The sequence below is a fragment of the Pelophylax lessonae genome (assembly GCF_965119305.1).
Source record: "Pelophylax lessonae genome assembly, chromosome: 2".
Lineage (NCBI taxonomy): Eukaryota > Metazoa > Chordata > Amphibia > Anura > Ranidae > Pelophylax > Pelophylax lessonae.
The window spans coordinates 79,382,547-79,401,475 of NC_138769.1; the positions used below are offsets into that span (position 1 = coordinate 79,382,547).

The 18,929-nt window shown below is 42.3% G+C and overlaps 1 protein-coding gene across 2 annotated transcripts in view; it reads right to left on the reverse strand.

The window, feature by feature from the left end:
* LOC309547474 (protein EURL) overlaps positions 1 to 6,743 on the reverse strand; it is an 80,963-nt gene extending 74,220 nt beyond the window's left edge. The window contains exon 1 of one of the 2 annotated variants that reach the window (XM_082247337.1): positions 6,614 to 6,743. The gene's annotated coding sequence lies outside the window, so the exon portion shown is untranslated. Of the gene's footprint in view, positions 1 to 6,406; positions 6,475 to 6,613 lie in introns of those variants that run through there. The other variant, XM_082247338.1, reaches the window with a different exon arrangement.
* Between the last annotated feature and the right edge of the window lie 12,186 nt (positions 6,744 to 18,929).

Genomic DNA, 18,929 nt, shown 5'->3' on the forward strand with positions numbered 1-18,929 from the left:
GCAAATTCATTTTTTATTACTTTTTTGGGAGAAGTCTTCCTGCACTTCAAGGCCACAGTGCCGTACAATGATGTACTCAGACACTTATCACATATCCCAGGAGGCCCCGGGCCACTCTACAGTGCATGGGCTGTGACATCAGAGGGCTACCTGGTTCTTGCAGCTGCCCCTTTATGAGGCACCAAGGACCATGCATATCACCAGGGGACTGGCTGCAGGAACCCAGAAGGTACAGCCAGTTCCCAGTGGCATCAAAGACGAAGATTGTGGTGCAGGACCAGGTGTTCGGCAGTGGATCCCTACAGAGCATGACTGGATTTGCTGGGCACGTGATTATGGTTTTTTTGTGACTAATAAAGCAGAAGAAGAAAAAAGAAGAAAAAAGAAGAAAAAAGAAGAAAAAAGAAGAAAAAAGAAGAAAAAAGAAGAAAAAAGAAGAAAGAAAGAAAGAAAGAAAGAAAGAAAGAAAGAAAGAAAGAAAGAAAGAAAGAAAGAAAGAAAGAAAGAAAGAAAGAAAGAAAGAAAGAAAGAAAGAAAGAAAGAAAGAAAGAAAGAAAGAAAGAAAGAAAGAAAGAAAGAAAGAAAGAAAGAAAGAAAGAAGTTCCTTTTTAAGTAAAGCAGGGTACACACTAGTAGAAAATCTGCTGAAAATTCCCGCCCGATGTGAAATCGTCCGATTTTCGGCTAGTGTGTACACAACTTTCAGCAGCCGATGCCGACATTTTCAACGGAAAAAAAACGGAGGGACAAACACCAAAATTTTTTTTGTCCATCCCCAGACGACCGATTTTCGTTTAATGTGTATGCAGTACGTCCGTGAAAAATCGGATACGAAAGACCGCGCATGATCTGAAGTTGCTGACAACACGGAAGTCTAGGAACAAATGTGCCAAAAAAAAATAAAAATTGGACGAGAAATTTTGTGAACATTTATGCACTGTCAACTAAAAACGGTAATGAACGCTGAGAAGACAGAGAAAAATCTGAGGATATTTCGTCAAGTGTGTACGGCCCCTAAGCTGTGAAGTAAGCTTTGATCCCATGCAGAGACCAGTTTAGATGCCTTCAGGCCATGTTTTTACCTCCCCCACCGTGTCAGCACATACATTATTAGCATCACAACAACTCTGGCAGCACACATGATGAATGGCCATAACAAAGGAATGCCTGAGTACAAATGTACACAACACAAACAACTACACTATATAATAGCAATACTAATATAAATCTGAACCATGCTGCACATGATCTACATGGTGTAAAAACAGACTCATAATTGTAGTTATTATGACAGTTACATATCACTGTAGTATTTGGTGATACTTCATTAGCAATGTGCAGTACATATTACAAGACAAACCTCTATGTGTTCTACAGATCGTCAGGTCACAATGGAAGCAGAAAAAGTTGTGTTAATTGCTAGTGATCTCAGCTATTCGACACCTCAGTACATATCGTACCTTATCATTAGGGAGGAGCATAATTGAGGGGTTCCCTTTACTAAAATTTCACTAACAAAAAAAAAAAGTATTTGGAGTGTGTGAGTGTAATGAGGGGTTTAGAGGTCAAAATGTACCCTGCATACCGGAGTGCACTGTGCTATAAATAGCTCCTGAGGGTTACACACGTTCCCATCAACTACCGGGAGCAGCTCCTGTGCCAACCCACCCTCATCAACTCCATTTCAGTTTTTAAATTAATATAAAAATTATTAATTAGGAGTTAAAAACTTGTTTTTTTAAGAAAAAAAAAAAAGGGGGAAGAGGAAATAGCCAGCAGGGGAAAAAAGTAAAAAAATAAATAAATAAATAACACAACTGTGACCAATAAAAAAAAAAAATAGAAGGTCTCACACAAGATTAACAGGACTTTCAACCAAGATTTACATATTTTTTCCAACTAAATCCACAAAAAAAAAAAAAAAAGAAAAAAAAGTTGGTTGTATAAATCTTTGTATGCTGCACGAAAAACACAAAACACTTTCTAGATAAAGACAAAAAATATTCAATCAATTTTTGCTTTACCATTTCACTGAGTGAGATTTTACTTTGGTTAATCTGGAGTGAAAACATTTACTTATAGACCCCAACAATAATAAAACTACTTTTAAACACTAAGGCTGCATTCACATGTCAGCGTATGGATCGCGGGCAGAATCGCCGCGATTCCGCCTGCGATCCGGAAATCATTGCAAATCGCGGGACGCCTGTGCGTTGCCAGTGATTTGCATTGGCACCCCAAACGCTGTGCCATGTTGCCGCGATTTCCGCCTGCCGAATCGCGGTAACATCGCGCAAAAAAAAATTGTGGGACGCATTACGCTCCAAAGAAGCTCTTGTACTTTTTTGGGCGTAATGCGTCCCGCGATTTTTTTTTGCGCGATGTTACCGCGATTCGGCAGGCAGAAATGGCGGCAACATGGCACAGCGTTTGGGGTGCTATTGCAAATCACGGGCAACGCACAGGCGTCCCGCGATTTGCAATGATTTCCGGATCGCGGCGATTCTGCCCACGATACATATGCTGACATGTGAATGCAGCCTAAAAACACACAGGGGTCTATTTATAATTGTTTTTGCACACATCTTTCCCCGGAGGTTTACACAGTGTTTTAAATGGAATCCAATTAGAAGAGTGTGCGAACCAATAAGGGTGCTCTCCTGAGGTTGGGTCCTTCTGGGACCATATTGTCTGAAATGTATTAAGTTGTTCTATTCTTTGTAAATGGCCATGATCTGCTGTATAATAAAAAGAAAAAAGTCTTGATAAAATATTCATGAAACAGAAAAGTATGTGGATCCTGGGTCAAAGTTGTGAGAAAACATTTATAAATAGACTCATCAATGATATAAACCAGGGATATGCAAACTGTGGCCCTCCAGATGTTGCAGAACTACAAGTCCCATGAGGCATAGCAAGACTGACAGCCACAAGCATGGCACCCAGAGGGAGAAGCATGATGGGACTTGTAGTTCTGCAACATCTGGAGGGCCACAGTTTGCATTTCCCTGGTATAAACTAAACTAGTGTTTCATAACTTTTTTTCCAGTCAATGCACCCTTTAAAATTATCGACAGTCTCGAGGCACCCCAATCTCAAATGTAAAAAATAAAACTATCCTAATAGTTTTACATAATGCAGCAACATCCACATATAGAACACCCAACATTAGAGGAGATTTATTCTTCCAAAGCAAATACACTTTTGCACACTGGTACTGACTAGTATTCCAATGTTTCTCTTCTCCCTCAACCAGCTAATGTCACCGCAGTGCTGAGGGAGAGAAGCACAGGAGGGTCAAACAAGGATTCTGTAGAGGCAACAGACATTCCCCTTTATTCACTGATGTCATTGGTTGTTAGGATACCCGTGTCTAGAAAGGCTTTGTGTAACTAAAAGGCAGGCTTTATCCACCTGCTGGCTTGTATACAACATTTTATACATTTTTAGGCAATTTTTCAAGGCACCCCTGAAGAAACCTCGAGGCACCCCGAATGAAAAAGGCTGAACTAAACTAACTACCCTAAAAACACACAGCCTTCACCCAGGATATAGAATTTGCCGGCGATGAAACCCACTTATTGAGCTCCTAAAGCAAAAGTTGATTGGAAAAATAATTTTTTTTCTATATTTAGAGGAACGGTTTGCTTGTTTTGTTTTTTTGTTTTGTTTTGTTTTTTTTTCCTTTACACTGCATTCACATTGATCCGACTTGTCATCCTGACAAGTCGCGGTCCTCACGCTCCCACTGTGTAGTACAGGAGCCGTTCTAAGAGGAGCGACACAAGTCGCTCCGACTTAGAAAAAGGGTCCTGTGCTACTTGGGGGTGACCTGGAGGCGACTTGCATAGACATTCATTATATGAAGTCCGTGCAAGTCGCACTGCACGCGACTTCACAGGTCGCCCCCTAAGTCGGAGCCACCTAATGTGAACAGAGGCTGAGAGGTCTCTTTTGAATGTTTTCCTTATTGTGTGTACAGAATACGACTGCTGGGGGCGACGTCCATCATGGCAACCACACACTTCAGGTTTGTTATCCAATCGATGTGCGATTTGATCCAAATGATTCAATCAACAAAATAACTGAACAGTCACAACTTCCAATCAATTGTAATGTGTATGATGGGCTTAAAGAGGAGCTCTAGGGTCCTGGATTAAAAGTCAGCGGCTACAAGTACTGTAGCTGGTAACTTATAATACAAGGACACTTACCTGTCCAGGGATCCCGCAATGTCCTTACCTGAGCCATTTCTTCAATCAGCTTCAGGAGCAGCAACTGGCATGTGTAGTAAGGGACATAGGAAGTGAAGCCTTGTGAATGGTCCTGTGGTCTTCTGGGATCTGTGATGTGTCCCAAAAGACTGCGGGGAAGGTGGGGGGCCAACTAAAAGCGAAAAGTGCCAAATGTAGCAGTGTGTGAGTGGGGGGGGGGTGCAAACAAGCAGAGCTTCTCCTGTTGGGTGTTCACATAAAAAAAGCTGAACTCAAAATATCCTGCCCACTCCTCCGGACCTCGATGTACACCGCAACACACAGCCCTGGATCCATCATAATACACACAAATCGCAAACGCTCATTGGTCAGCTGAAGAAAGACATACTTCTCTCTCATTGGTCAGCTCAGCTGAAGAAAGACATACTTCTCATTGGTCAGCTAAAGAAAGACATGCTTCCCATTGGTCAGCTCAGCTAAAGAAAGACGTACTTCTCATTGGTCAGCTCAGCTAAAGAAAGACATACTTCTCATTGGTCAGCTGAAGAAAGACATACTTCTCATTGGTCAGCTAAAGAAAGACATGCTTCCCATTGGTCAGCTCAGCTAAAGAAAGACATACTTCTCATTGGTCAGCTCAGCTAAAGAAAGACATACTTCTCATTGGTCAGCTGAAGAAAGACATACTTCTCATTGGTCAGCTAAAGAAAGACATGCTTCCCATTGGTCAGCTCAGCTAAAGAAAGACATACTTCTCATTGGTCAGCTCAGCTAAAGAAAGACATACTTCTCATTGGTCAGCTGAAGAAAGACATACTTCTCATTGGTCAGCTAAGCTGAAGAAAGACATACTTCTCATTGGTCAGCTGAAGAAAGACATAATTCTCATTGGTCAGGGCGACTACATAACCAAGAAGCACTTCTTTCTTCTGCGACATCTCACCAGAAGAAGCCTCAGATGCACTTCCCATTGGTCAGTACCATCACATGGCTGAGCTGGCCAATGATTGCTTGCCATTGCAAGCATTATGCTGGATGATAACTCCGGTGCTGTGTACTGCCCCCCCCCCCCGGTACACCGACAGCACAAGGCATCCATGAGGGGCCCTGGCGCTGCCATATTTACTGTGGGAACCCACCTGTGACTCCCTATATGGCTTCACACTGCGCACGTTCAGGTCTCCCTGCACTTTGTGAATAAACCCGCAGGCTCCCGTGATGAGGAGTCGCAGAAGGTGACGGGTGAGTGGGGAGAACCCTCTGCTGGGATCATCTAGGTCAGGGGTCTTCAAACTATGGCCCTCCAGTTGTTTAGGAACTATAATTCCCATCATGCCTGGTCATGTCTGTGAATGTCAGAGTTTTACAATGCCTCATGGGATCGGGATGTGTAGTTTAGCAACAGCTGGAGGGCCAGAGATTAAGGATCCCTGATCTAGGTGATCCCAGCAGAAGTGGGAGAGGGTAGCTGTCAGAAATAGGTACCCAGTCCCTAAAAGAAAAAAAAAAAAGTGCCAAAAATAGAACAGGGGGAGGGGGAGGGGGAGGATCAGTGAACCTTCCCTTTGAAGGTGAAGTTCTGCTTTAGTTGACTTTTTCAATTTCCCTGAAAATGGTGGCCTGCGCCTTTATGTCACAGGACAGTCATCTGATTACTGTAAGTGATCTCTTTCTACCACAAACATTGTATCCATCTGTCTACTGTAAGAGATCTCATAGAACAACATGGACTTCTACATCAACATCCTACAAATCACACTCATTACACTCATCTGATGGAGATACTGGGATCTACTTCTGGTAAGGGATCTCATAGAACAACATGGACTTCCCCCTGTAGATCAGTCACATTGTATCCATGTAAGTGATCCCAGGGACAGCCATGACAGTACATGTGCCCACTCACCTACAGCAGAGAAAAGACTCACCTGTGTCCTGTACAGAACGTCTTCTGCTCCCCCTCCTTACTACACCAGCATGGACATCCCCTACTACATCATCATCATCACCCACTCACTTACTCTGCTGGATCATACCAACACCGCACTGCCCGAGGGGCACAAGATACAATTCAACAAACTACAACAAAGTAAACACAAACACGCGCAGCGCCCCCCCCCCCCTATATGGAAGCGGCGGAGCGGAGGCACGCGACGCACACAGACTGAGCCGGATACAAACTTGTCACTCACCTCTCCCCGCAGCTATGGTTCCTTCCCCAGCCAATAACTACATCATACAACACTGATACAGTGCCAGACCGAACCATTACACAAGAAAAGGAGGGGGGCAAAGAAGAAAATTCTTCCCTGACCTCGCTACACAGCAGGATAATGAAACATAAAGTTAATACAGTGAATGTAGCGGTGTTAAAGTATATGACAGATGTGGGACTTTACCTCCGCCAGCTCTCCTTACTCTTCTCGGGGTATGGTACAGTCCGCCCGGGTATATTCCCAAGGAAAGTACACGCTGTTCTTTACGTCATAGAAAGAGACGGTCTGAGGCAGTGGAAAGGGACAATGAAAACAGAGAACTCGTGTAGCCCCGCCCACGAAGCGGATTGGTCTTTGGGAACGTTGTAGGCGAAACGTCACTGGTCCGCCTTTCTTTCCCCGGTGGACTCAGACTGAGCTGCTGTTCTGCGCCCGCCCGCCTTATTTTTTTATGTATCACAGATTTCCTGTTGGAATATTATAATGCGGACGGGCAGATCTAGTTCTGGCTGCATGTTCTATGGCAGAACAATGAAAGGGCTGTGTATAAGACCAGGCCTTTTTCTTTTTTCTAGCGTTTTGTTTACAAGTTACAGGCAGTATTTTCTGCTAGAAAATTACTTATAGCCCCCAAACATTATATAGATATATTTTTAAGCCCTAGAGAATAAAATGGCGGTCGTTGCAATATTTTTATTTGCAAAGCGGTCTTTCAAATTCAATTTTTTAAAAAGAAATAGACTTTCATGAAATAAAATAACAAAACAGTAAAGTTAGCCCAAAATTGTTGTATAATGTGAAAGATAATATTACTCTGAGTAAATCGATACCTAACATGTAATGCTTTAAAATTGCCCACACCCATAGAATGGTGACAAACTACGGTACTTCGAAATCTACATAGGCGATGCTTTAAAAAGTGTAGCACGACCCCCATGGGGGCTGCTGGGTAATTGCACCTCCTCCGCACTCCCTAAACCCTGAGGTAACTCCGACCCGCTAGGCACTACAGGTTCAGACATATTGAGATAATGATATTCGTGACACTCAAGTATCAGTATAATAGTTTACTGGATTCAAGCAAAAAGGTAACAGGTATAAGTTCAACACAACTGGATTGGTAATAAAAGGTTATGACAGGATTTTGAATCCCTGTGCCCCAAAAGTGAATATGGGGTCTTAAGACTCAAAATCCCAAAACCACAATATAACAGGTTATGATTATTTATATACATTTATAAATGTATATACCAACTATTAAAGGAATAGTGAGAGAGATTGTCAGACAATCCTATCTGATCTGACTTCAAAACTTGGACTACTGGTATAACTCAGCAATGTCAGTTTATCTAATTAGCATTAACATTCAGATCTAAAACTATGGTAATCACACTCTAACGCCTGTAGGGGGCCCCCTTTAACCTCCTGCCATCTGCGCTATAGCCGATAGACGGCTACAGTGCGGACTCACATTTCCGGGAGGCCGTCTTTATACGGCCTCCCAGACACAGGCTCCCACGAGCGCGCATCGGGGAAAATCTGTGTTGGCCGTGTTCCTTGGACACAGCCAATCACAGATCGTGGTAAATGGCCAATCACAGCGGCCATTTACCACGTGATCGGCCCATGGAATGAGAGATGATCTCATATGTAAACATATGAGATCATCTCTCATCGCCAGCGCTCCTTCCTCACACAGAGACTGCAGTGTGAGGAAGGAGAGAGCCGATCAGCCGTCGGGGACACAGTGGAATGGAATCAGGGCACCGATCACCAGTGCCCTGATTACTACAGAGATAAAAAAAAAAACAGTGTGCCCACCATCAGTGCTCACAGTGCCCTCCATCAGTGCCCCCCATCAGTGCCCACAATCAGTGCCCATAGTGCTGCCAGTCAGTGCCCATCAGTGCCTGCTCATCTAGGCACTGATGAGCACTGACTGGCAGCACTATGGGCACTGAGTGTGGGCACTGATGGTGCTGCCCATCAGTGCTCATCAGTTCTGCCCATCAGTGCCACCCGTCAGTGTCCATCAGTGCCACCCGCCAGTGCCCATCAGTGCCGCCTATCAGTGCCGCCCGTCAGTGCCGCCTCTCAGTGCCCAGCAGTGCCACCTCTGTGCCCAGCAGTGCCACCTCTCAGTGCCCAGCAGTGCCACCTATTAGTGCTCATCAGTGCTGCCTATCAGTGCTCATCAGTGCCGCCTATCAGTGCCGCCTATCAGTGCTCATCAGTGCGGCATATTAGTACCTCCTCATCAGTGCCACCTCATCAGTGCCCATAAGTGCCACCTCATCAGTGCCCATAAGTGCCACCTCATCAGTGCCCATCAGTTCAGCCTATCAGTGCCCATCAGTGCCGCCTCATCAGCGCACATCAGTGAAGGAGAAAAATTTATTTATTTTCAAAATTTACTCGCAGAAAATAAGAAAAACTTTTTTTTTTCAAAATTTTCTGTCTTTTTTCTTTTTTTTTTGTAAAAAATAAAAAACCCAGAGGTGATTAAATACCACCAAAAGAAAGCTCTATTTGTGTGAAAAAAATGATAAAAATTTAATATGGGTACAGTGTAGCATGACCGCGCAATTGTCATTCAAAGCGTGAGAGCACTGAAAGCCTAAAATTGGCCTGTATGCCCGGTAGGCAAGTGGTTAAGGATGAATCACTAGAGTCACTGTCCTAGCAAGGCCTTGCAATTCTTTACCGGCAGTTGGAGCTCTGGTCACTTAAATAAGTGACGTAATCCACAGTAAAAGGGGGTATGAGTATATCCAGCGTCTGCTTTAAGTGTAAACAGTGTGTGCAACTTTAAATATACTTGCGGTTCTACAAATCACCATGCACTCCAGTATCTTGGCAGTGTTCACTGGCAACCGTCACAGGCTCTCAGGGTCTCCTTCATTCCATGCTGCGTCACAGACTCTCTCTCTCTCTCTGCACTGGCGGCAGTTAGGCCTCTCTCACCCAATTTAAAAAAAAAGAAAAATGATCACTTTTATTGCTGTCACAATGAATGTAAACCTCCCTTTGTGACAGTTTTAGGCAGTGACAGGTACTCTTCATAGAGGGATCTGGGGGTCTAAAGGACCCTAAATTCCTCCTCTGTGCCTAAAAGCATTTAAAATGCCAAGTTTGGATGTTTTGAATGCTGTCTTTTTTTTTTTTAAATCTAACGCCTTTAAGGCTCCAGTACCCAGAAGTGATGTCATGACATCGCTTCCGGGTTTCTACATCGAAGACCTGATCAGAGCCAAATCTGGCATTGCTTGGATCTTGGGCCAGTTGGCGGACGTGACGGCTGGTCTCTCAGGTCTCCCGGTGGGGCGGGGGCTGGGGAGGGGGGAATATCCCCCTCCTGCTTTTTGTATTAACAACCGAGTGGCTGCTTAGCTGCATCGGTTGTTATTACAAGAAATCCAACCATCGGTTCTAAACAACGGTATCGGGGTGATGCCTCTAGCTGCAGGGTTAAATTAGTATTTTTTGGTAGAAAATTATTTATAACCCCTAAACATTATACATCTTTTTTTTTTCAGCAGAGACCCTAGGGCACAAAATGCAGATTGCTATAATTTTTTATGTCGCCTGGTATTTGCTCAGCGGTTTTTTTTTTGCTAGTAAATGACTTGAAACCCACAAACATTATATATGTTTTTTTTTTTTTTTTTTAGCAGAGACCCTAGGGAATAAAATGGCAGTCATTGCAAAATTGTATGTCACACGGTATCTGCACAGCAATATTTGAAACTCATTTTTTTTTTGTAAAACAGTTTCATGAATTAAAAGAAAAAAAAAAACACTAAAGGTAGCACCAATTTCTTGTATAATGTGAAAGGTGATGTTACGCCAAGTAAATAGATATGTAACATGTCACACATTAAAATTAAGCACACTAATGGAATGGAGCCAAACTTTGGTACTTAAAAATCTCCATAGGCTATGCTTTACAAATGTTTACAGGTTGCCTGTTTAAAGTCACAGAGGAAGTCTGGTGCTAGGATTTTTGCTCTCGCTTATTGTTTGCGGCGATATCTCACATGTGTGGTTTGATTGCCGTTTACATTTGCGGACGCATCGCATGTATGCGTTTGCTTCTGCATGCCAGCACACGGGGACGGGGGCGCTTTAAATTTTTTTATTATTATTGGTTATTTTTTTATTTTTTTATTTTTACACTTTCCCTCTAATTTTTTTTTTTTTTTATCACTTTTATTCCCATTTAAAGGAATGTAAGCATCCCTTCTAATAGGAATAGGGCATGACAGGTCCTCTTTTTCCTCTAGGCTGAAAAGCCTGAGATTAAAAAAAAGAAAAAAAAAAGGGTCTCAGCCTTTCCACCTGAAAACTTGGTAGTGTTTACATCTGCTGGTGCCAGGAGTGACGTCATAACATTGCGCCCGGCCTCCTATAGTTATAGAGATGGCCAGGACCATCTGGTCATTGCCTAGCTCTATGGTAAATTACCACTGCCGGTGGATTAATTTTCCTGCTCGCTGTTCGCAACGGGCGAGCTGGTAGAAGCACCGGGGTGCATCCCTTCCTGCCGTCTGAAAAAACAATCAAAACGCTGAACAGCTGCTACATACAGCAGATCTTCACTGCATATGAGCACCAGAAACCAAAAATACTATTTATTCATTTTTAATATACAAAGCAAACTCCCCCATCCATCCATGTCTTCATCCTATATTTTGGTGAGAAATCACTTTGAAAACATCCTCTAGCATTTCTGGTCGTGGCCATCTTGAGTAAAGGGAAATAATTAATGTAGCATTTACTTCCTGCCCTTAGATCAAGTATGCATGCAGGAGAAGGTGCTTAGCTGAGAAAACCCCTCCTCCTCCCCTCCCCTCCCCTCCCGAAGACTCCTGGAATCTATAACATCATTAGCCTAGGCAGGAAACCAGGAAGTAACTAAAGAAATGTAAAATAAAAAGTTTAAAACAAGTAAACATGATACACTTTTCTCTCTATTTACTAATGCTAGCAGCATGAGGATTAAAAATAATAAATGTTGATTGGGAGAGTGAAGTTCCACTTTAAAAATCTGCATAGGTGACGCTTTAAACACTTCTACAGGTTACCTGTTTAAAATTACAGAGGAGGTCTAAAGTATTGGGACGCCTGCCATTACACTCACATGAACTTTAATGACATCCCGGTCTTAATCCTTAGGGTTCAATATTGAGTTGGCCCACACTTAGTATGTCTACGGGAATGTTTGACCATTCTTCCAGAAGCGCATTTGTGAGGTCAGGCACTGATATTAGATGAGAAGGCCTGGCTTACAGTCCATATAGACATGGATGAGTGAGTTTGGGGTGGAGGAACTTGACTGACCTGCAGAGTCCTGATCTCAACCCGATAAAACACTTTGGGATGAATTGGAGCAGAGACTGCAAGCAAGGCCTTCTAGTCTAATATCAGTGCCTGACCTAAAAAATGTGCTTCTGGAAGAATGGTCAAACATTCCTAAACCTTGTGGACAGCCTTCCCAGGAGAGATGAAGCTGCGTATAGCTGCAAAGGGTGGGCCAACTCAGTATTGAACCCTACAAACTAAGACTGGAATGCCATTGACGTTCATGTGCGTGTAAAGGCAGCAGAGATGTATAGTAACTAAGTAGAACTACTTCACTACTGTTCTTAAGTACTGAAAGGCGGTATCTGTACTTTCCTGGAGTAGAATTTTTTTCTTCTACTTCCACTTTTACTTCACTACATTTTTTCGATGATTTCAATACTTCTACTCCGATATTTTTTTTTTGTGCTGCATAGTTACTCGTTACAATTATAAAAATTACCACTGCCAGAACAGTAGATGGCAGGTTTCAGGAAGCTCAAAACATGTGTATTATCAGCGCATACGAAAATAAATGCTACTGTATGTATAAAAAAAAGCTGCATTTAAAAAATTAAAAAACAATATGATGTTCAAACTTTTGACTTCTTTCTTTAATAACTACATAACACAGTACTTGTACTTTTCACTTTCAGTACTTGAGTAGCAAAATTTTTTAAAAAAGTACTTGCAGTACTTAAGTACAAAAAATGTTGACTACTTTAGTACTTTTTGATCGAGCACTTGTACTTTTACTCAAGTATGGGTTTCGAGTACTTTATACAACTCTGAAAAGGCAGGCGTCCCAATACATTTGGTAATATAGTGTGTGTGTGTGTATATATATATATATTTATTTACTTCAGGTACTTATATAGCGCTGTCAATTTACACAGTGCTTTACATATACATTGTACATTCACATCAGTCCCTGCCCTCAAGGAGCTTACAGTCTAAGGTCCTTAACTCACATACATACACAGTAGGGACAATTTTTTTTATACAGGATCCAATTAACCTACCAGTGTCATGGTTGGGATTCGAACCAGTGACCCTCTTGCTGCTAGGTGAAAGTGCTAACCACTACACCACTGTGCCGTACATTTTTCAGCACACACACTCAATAGGGGGATTAACAAAGGATATACAGTAAAACCTTGGTTTGAGAGTAACTTGGTTTAAGAGCGCTTTGCAAGACAAGCAAAATTTTCAAATAAATTTTGACTTGATATACAAGCGATGTCTTGATATACAAGTAGCCTCAAGTCACAGCTAAGTATAAAAGAGAAGAGAGGCGCCTCTAAGTGTAGCAATATGGTTAAATTTAATGAAGGTGCAACATATAGCAACTCACATGGTTGATGATTGGAACAGGCACATCTAATGAGGCAGGCATCAGGGGTAAAGCTGTCCACATAGACCGTCCTCCACACCGTCATCTACGTCATCCTTCCCATGCTGCCCCTCGCTTTCAGATCGCTTTACTGCAGGGTGGTCTTCCTGGTCAGGATTACAGACTAGCAGCCGGCGGTGCAGAAGATGGTCTATGTGGACAGCTTTACCCCGGATGCCTGCATACTTAGATGTGCCTGTTTTATTCATCAACCATGTGAGTTGCTAAATGTTGTCCCTTTATTAAATGGAACCATATTGCTACACTTAGAGGCGCCTCTCTTCTCTTTGATACCCTGTAGCTCCTACTGGATTTTGATTCCAATCACCTTGTGGATCGCAATGCTATAATCTTTTTATATGGACTATAAATTGAAGGATTTATAAAAAAATGGTTGTGGAACGAATCATCTGAGTTTCCATTATTTCTTATGGGGAAATTCACTTTGATATAAGAGTGCTTTGGATTACAAGCATGCTTCCGGAACGAATTATGCTCGCAATCCAAGGTTTTACTGTACATCATTTTTGATATCAGCACAAGATCTATACGCCAAATCATCAATGCTATTATACGAGTTCTATGTGTTGTTTCACCAACCATGCCAAATCACTTGAAAAGTGATATGCAACAGTTTCTATTACTGTCCAATACCTTGCGCCAAAAAAATTAATGTACTTGCACCAGTGTTAAAAAAATGGTATAAAAAGTTCAGCAATACCACAATGATGTAAATTACTGTAGTGAGGAACATCACGGATGGAGAAGTGAAGTGGATGTGTATGGATGGAGAACGCACCACTATAATGCATTACATTAACAAATTGTCTTACTTCAATTTATTTTTCACATAAAACATTAATTAAGCGTGCATAGAGAAATTGGCTCATTTTACTCCATGCGCCAATCTTTGTTAATCCCCCCTAAATGTGAACGTTTTTTGTAAGTATTTGTTCTCATTTTGGTATTGTTTGACCTATTTTTGTAAAGTAGATCACTATATAGTTTGTAGATATATCGTTTTTAATCAGTCTAAAACTCTCCTGAGTATTTCTCTGGTGATTTGAGGATGGAAAATAATTGAGATGATTTATAAATCATTCTACTGGTACAGTATGTTTTTTTATTAATATGAGTTTCTTTCTAATATATAATATAACTAAACATTAGAAAAGTATTGCACACATCTGAAAGTAAGGTAATATTAAATTATGCTCAATGCCAGAATCTAAAATGAAAATACCATAAATATGAAACTTAGATTTTATTAGAACATAACTTTTATTATTTCCCTTGAAAAATCCTTTGGAATATAAATATATTGTTATAAAAGTCATCTCCATATGTTTATACTGTATATAAAGTGCAGTCCCCAGTATGAAAAGATCCATATTTTACCTCCTGCAAAATAGTCCTGCTGTTGTAGAGTTGGGTGTTTGCAGTCGGTAGTATAAAGTTGGCCATATACCAGTAGAATTTTGTTCAAAATTCCCCGTTTAAATCATCTTTATTGATTTTTCGAAAGAATCATAAAACATTACAAGATACAAAACCAAATCAAACTGTAAGATCATTGTATACATTCATCACATTCTGGAAATGTAGCTGGGAGAACTAAAGAAAAAACGGCTCCCCAGAGTTGCTACAAGTAAGCATTAAAAAATGCGTGCCTGGCATCAAATAATAGGATGTAAGTTTATAATAGTCTCCCATTACTTTACCCACTAGCTGCCCCCCTCCACTACTGTATGAGTACGGCGGCTGAGTGGCTCTCCTGTGCCAGATCACATACCTAGTACACGATCCAGGACTTAATGATAAGGGGTGCGCAATGCATGCACGCGTGCCACCAGCGCGCCGACTGTGCTGTCATTAGACACAGCACAAGCCGATCATTGGGCGCCGGCCAATGGATGATTGCTGGCACCCGCTGATCGCCAGCATATCCCTTAGTAAAAGCAAACGCACCAAGTAAACACACCAAGCACTGTTAGTGCCGGTTCACACTAACGCGGCACGACTTCTGGTTGGCGACCTGTGAAGTCGCGTGCACCGCGACTTCGGCGCGACCTGCACAGACTTCATATAATGAATGTCTATGCAAGTCGCTCCAGGTCGCCCCGAAGTAGTACAGGACCCTTTTTCTAAGTCGGAGCGACTTGTGTCACTCCTATTAGAACGGTTCCTGTAGCACACAATGGACCACGACGGACCGCGACTTGTCAGGCTGACAAGTCGCCTGACAAGTCGCGGTAGTGTGAATGGACACTTAGGCACACATTTAACCATTTGATTGCCCTAGATGTTAACCCCTTCCCAGCCAATGTCATTAGTATAGTGATAGTGCATCTCTTTAGCATTGATCACTGTATTAGTGTCACTGGTTCCCACAAAGTGTCAGTTAGTGTCAGACTGCCCGCCATACTATCACAGTTTCACTATAAGTCGCTGATCGTCGACATTACCAATATAAAAAAAGAAATAAAGAAAAATTTCAGTATATATGCCATAGTTTGTAGACACTCTATGGTTCACATAAACCAATCAATATAAGCTTATTGGGATTTTTTTTACCAAAACTTTTTTTATTGGGTATGTTTTATAGCAAATAGCAAAAAAAAGTACAAATATTGTTTTTTTTTTTTCTTTTAAATTTCAGTAATTTTTTTGTTTATAGCGCAAAAAATAAAAACCCCAGTGGTGAACAAATACCACCAAAATAAAGCTCTACTTGTGTGAAAAAAATTATATCAATTTCACTTGTGTACAGCATTGCATGACCGCGCAAATGTCAGTTAAAATAACACAGTGGCAAAAAGCAAAGAATAGCCTGGTCATGAAGGGGGGCAAATCTTCCGGAGGGCAAGTGGTAAAACTTATCTGTAATATGATGGTCAACATACAAAAAGAAAACAATGGACATAAAACATGCTAAGAAAAAAAAGTAATCTTGTGGGAGCAACTGATTGTGAAACAAGCCCTTGATAGGGCAGCCATCTGCCATTGGTAAAAAAAAAATACCAATAATAGATATGCCTAAAGTTGCCATAAAGCAAAATGGAGAGGAAAAAAGAGAAGTAAGAGAAAAAAAGAAAGCATCTTGTCCAGCCAGAAGCCAAGTTTTGAAACATTTGTTAAATTTTCTAAAGGTTAATGAGATAAAATGAATGATCCTTTTCAACTACAATGACTAGAAAATTGGGAGTAGCCAGCTTGAAATTTTTTCTAATTTCTTATGTAGCACACAACCATTGGAGCTGCTGGTTACGGATTCCCCTGGGTTACCCATAGCAACAACTTGACAATATAGAATATTCTAAGTGCTTGGCTCAGTCAGAAAAAGTCCAGGGGTTTGGGTTTTGTTGTTTTATTGGAGAACAGGGATAGGAGAAGGGATGAGTGGGATACTCCAACTGAATAAACTATGCACCATTGCTGGGACTTCTGAGTAAAGCTGAGTGTGGCAAGGCCGCTGCTTCACCTTGCCACTAAGTGAAGAAGAATTAGATAAACTGTACTGTACTGTGAATCGATCTTCGCTGCCTACTCGGCACCCCCTTTGTCCCTACTCTTCAGGGTTCTATACGGCACCCACTTTAATCTGACACTGTGTGAGCTGACCCCTTGATCCTCTGACTTCACTGGAGTGGTCCCCCTTCCTGGGCAGACCCTTTGGCAAGCCCCCTGGTACTCACGGACACTGTTTTTCCCAAAAGACTCTGCCAGCAGCTCCACTGGATCCTCTGCAGCTCAGCTCCACACCTGATTCACTAGACTAAGACCACTTTCCTTATCCATCAGCCTCCTCCTGAAAAACAGTGGGGTGTTGGCGCTTAAAGGGTGTGAGAACAATTGTACTGTGATTAAAACAAATAGGGGGAGAAGGGAACATGGGAGGTAGCAGGCATAGGGTTAAAAGTCCATGTGCGTAACACAGGGGATGGCGGGCATTAAAAGCATTACATACAGCATTAAAAACTGTATGAGAGTCCATCTGTGGAATCCAGGATAGTTCCAGGGGTGGATGGTTGCTGCTCAGGGCAGGCTCTCTGGAGGAGTGAAGTCAGCTCTGCCTAGATATAAAAAAAAAGGAAGGAGAGCGCCTCTGAGTGCAAATGAAATTTAATACAGCAATAAAAATATATAGTAACTCACATAGAGGTAAGTGAATGAGCGTTTGTCATGAACGTCAGTTGCTCCGGTGGTTCTCGGGCAGCGATCCGCAGGGCCCAGGGTGTCCTGTCAGACAAGGAAGAGTGCCAGCTATCCATTGTCTTGCATGCTGGCGGGAGGTAAAGACCATGAGGTGCAGGCTGGTGGCGTCTGATGTCAGGATGAAGAAAAGGGCAGGTGGAACGGCAAGTTGAAGCTGGGACTCTGCTTCCCGCCAAAGACACCCTGTCCCCCGTGTCCCCCTGGCTTTTATGAGCAATCCCAGGATGCACTGCAAGAGTGCCCACCCACTGAGACTCCAACAAAAGCCAGTGTGTCACTGGCTGGGTTTCCTCCACTGTCCAACAAGCTCCCTTATTGGATACAGTGGGGACACTCCCTCAGACCCAGTGAATCACACCTGGAAACATGCAACAGGCAACCTAATAGGTCAGAATGATAAGCAGAAGGAGCATAAGATGCTTTTACCTAGCACCTACCTAGGAGGGTGCTACACTTATCTGAACGATCAAAATTCTAACTTTGAATGCAATTTCAAAACAAATATAGTTCACTAATTTATAGCAAGATTAAATCTCTGCATAGTAACTATTGGAGGTCACTCATTCTGCACAGCCACTATTCAAAGAACTCATTGCATTCTTCTCAATGAATACAAAGCGTTGATGTCACATTTCTACCTAATCCAATCATAGAATCCTTTCCAGTCATTAATAAAAATGCAAGGTGTTCTCTAAATGGCAGTCATGCCGAGTGAGCGACCTCCTGTGGTTGATATGCAGAAGGGCAGCCATGCAGTACAGCACCTGGAAGATCGCAGCCATCACTGCATTAGCTCAAGCTGCTGCAATGATGTAGAGCTTTCACAGAGGCCGATCAGGCATCACATATGCATACCTTCCATATTGCATGTAAGTATGCAATATATAGCATTACTGGAATTCAGATTTAAATCCATGATTTTAGCCAATGATTTTGAGAAGGACATACCTAAGTTTAGGTGAAGTGTTTAATAAATTCTGCTTTCCTAAGTTTAACTTGCAGATATTACTTTAGTGTGGCAATGATCTCATATGTGTTTTTTTTAAGAATTAATGGTCCATCATATATGGTTATTGAAGGCAACTGCATAGTTCCAGCCTTTGAAAGGCGACTTAAAGCGGAGTTCCACCCCCCCCCCCCTCCAAAAATTAAAAGTCAGGAGCTGTCCTGGAGTCCAGCGATGTCAGTACCGCAGCCGATGTTTCTATCGGCTGTCAGGTGCTGCCGCCACCATTGCCGGTAAGGGAACCCAGCAGTGAAGCTTTGTGGCTTCACGGCCGGGTCCCTACTGCACATGCGCAAAGCGCACTGCGTTCGATAATTGGCCATGAAGCAGAGGGAGGAGTAGGGGGCCAAACCTGTGACAGGCGAAGTCCAACGGAAGTAGGGACAGGGTACCTGTCAAAAACAGGTACCCGCTTCCCCCTGAAAGGTGCCAATTGTGGCACCAGAGGGGGGAGGAAACAGATAAGCGGAAGTTCCACTTTAATAACCAAGCTCCAACCTCTCAGACCATATAGTGATTACAAGCCATTTTGTAAACTTTTTAAT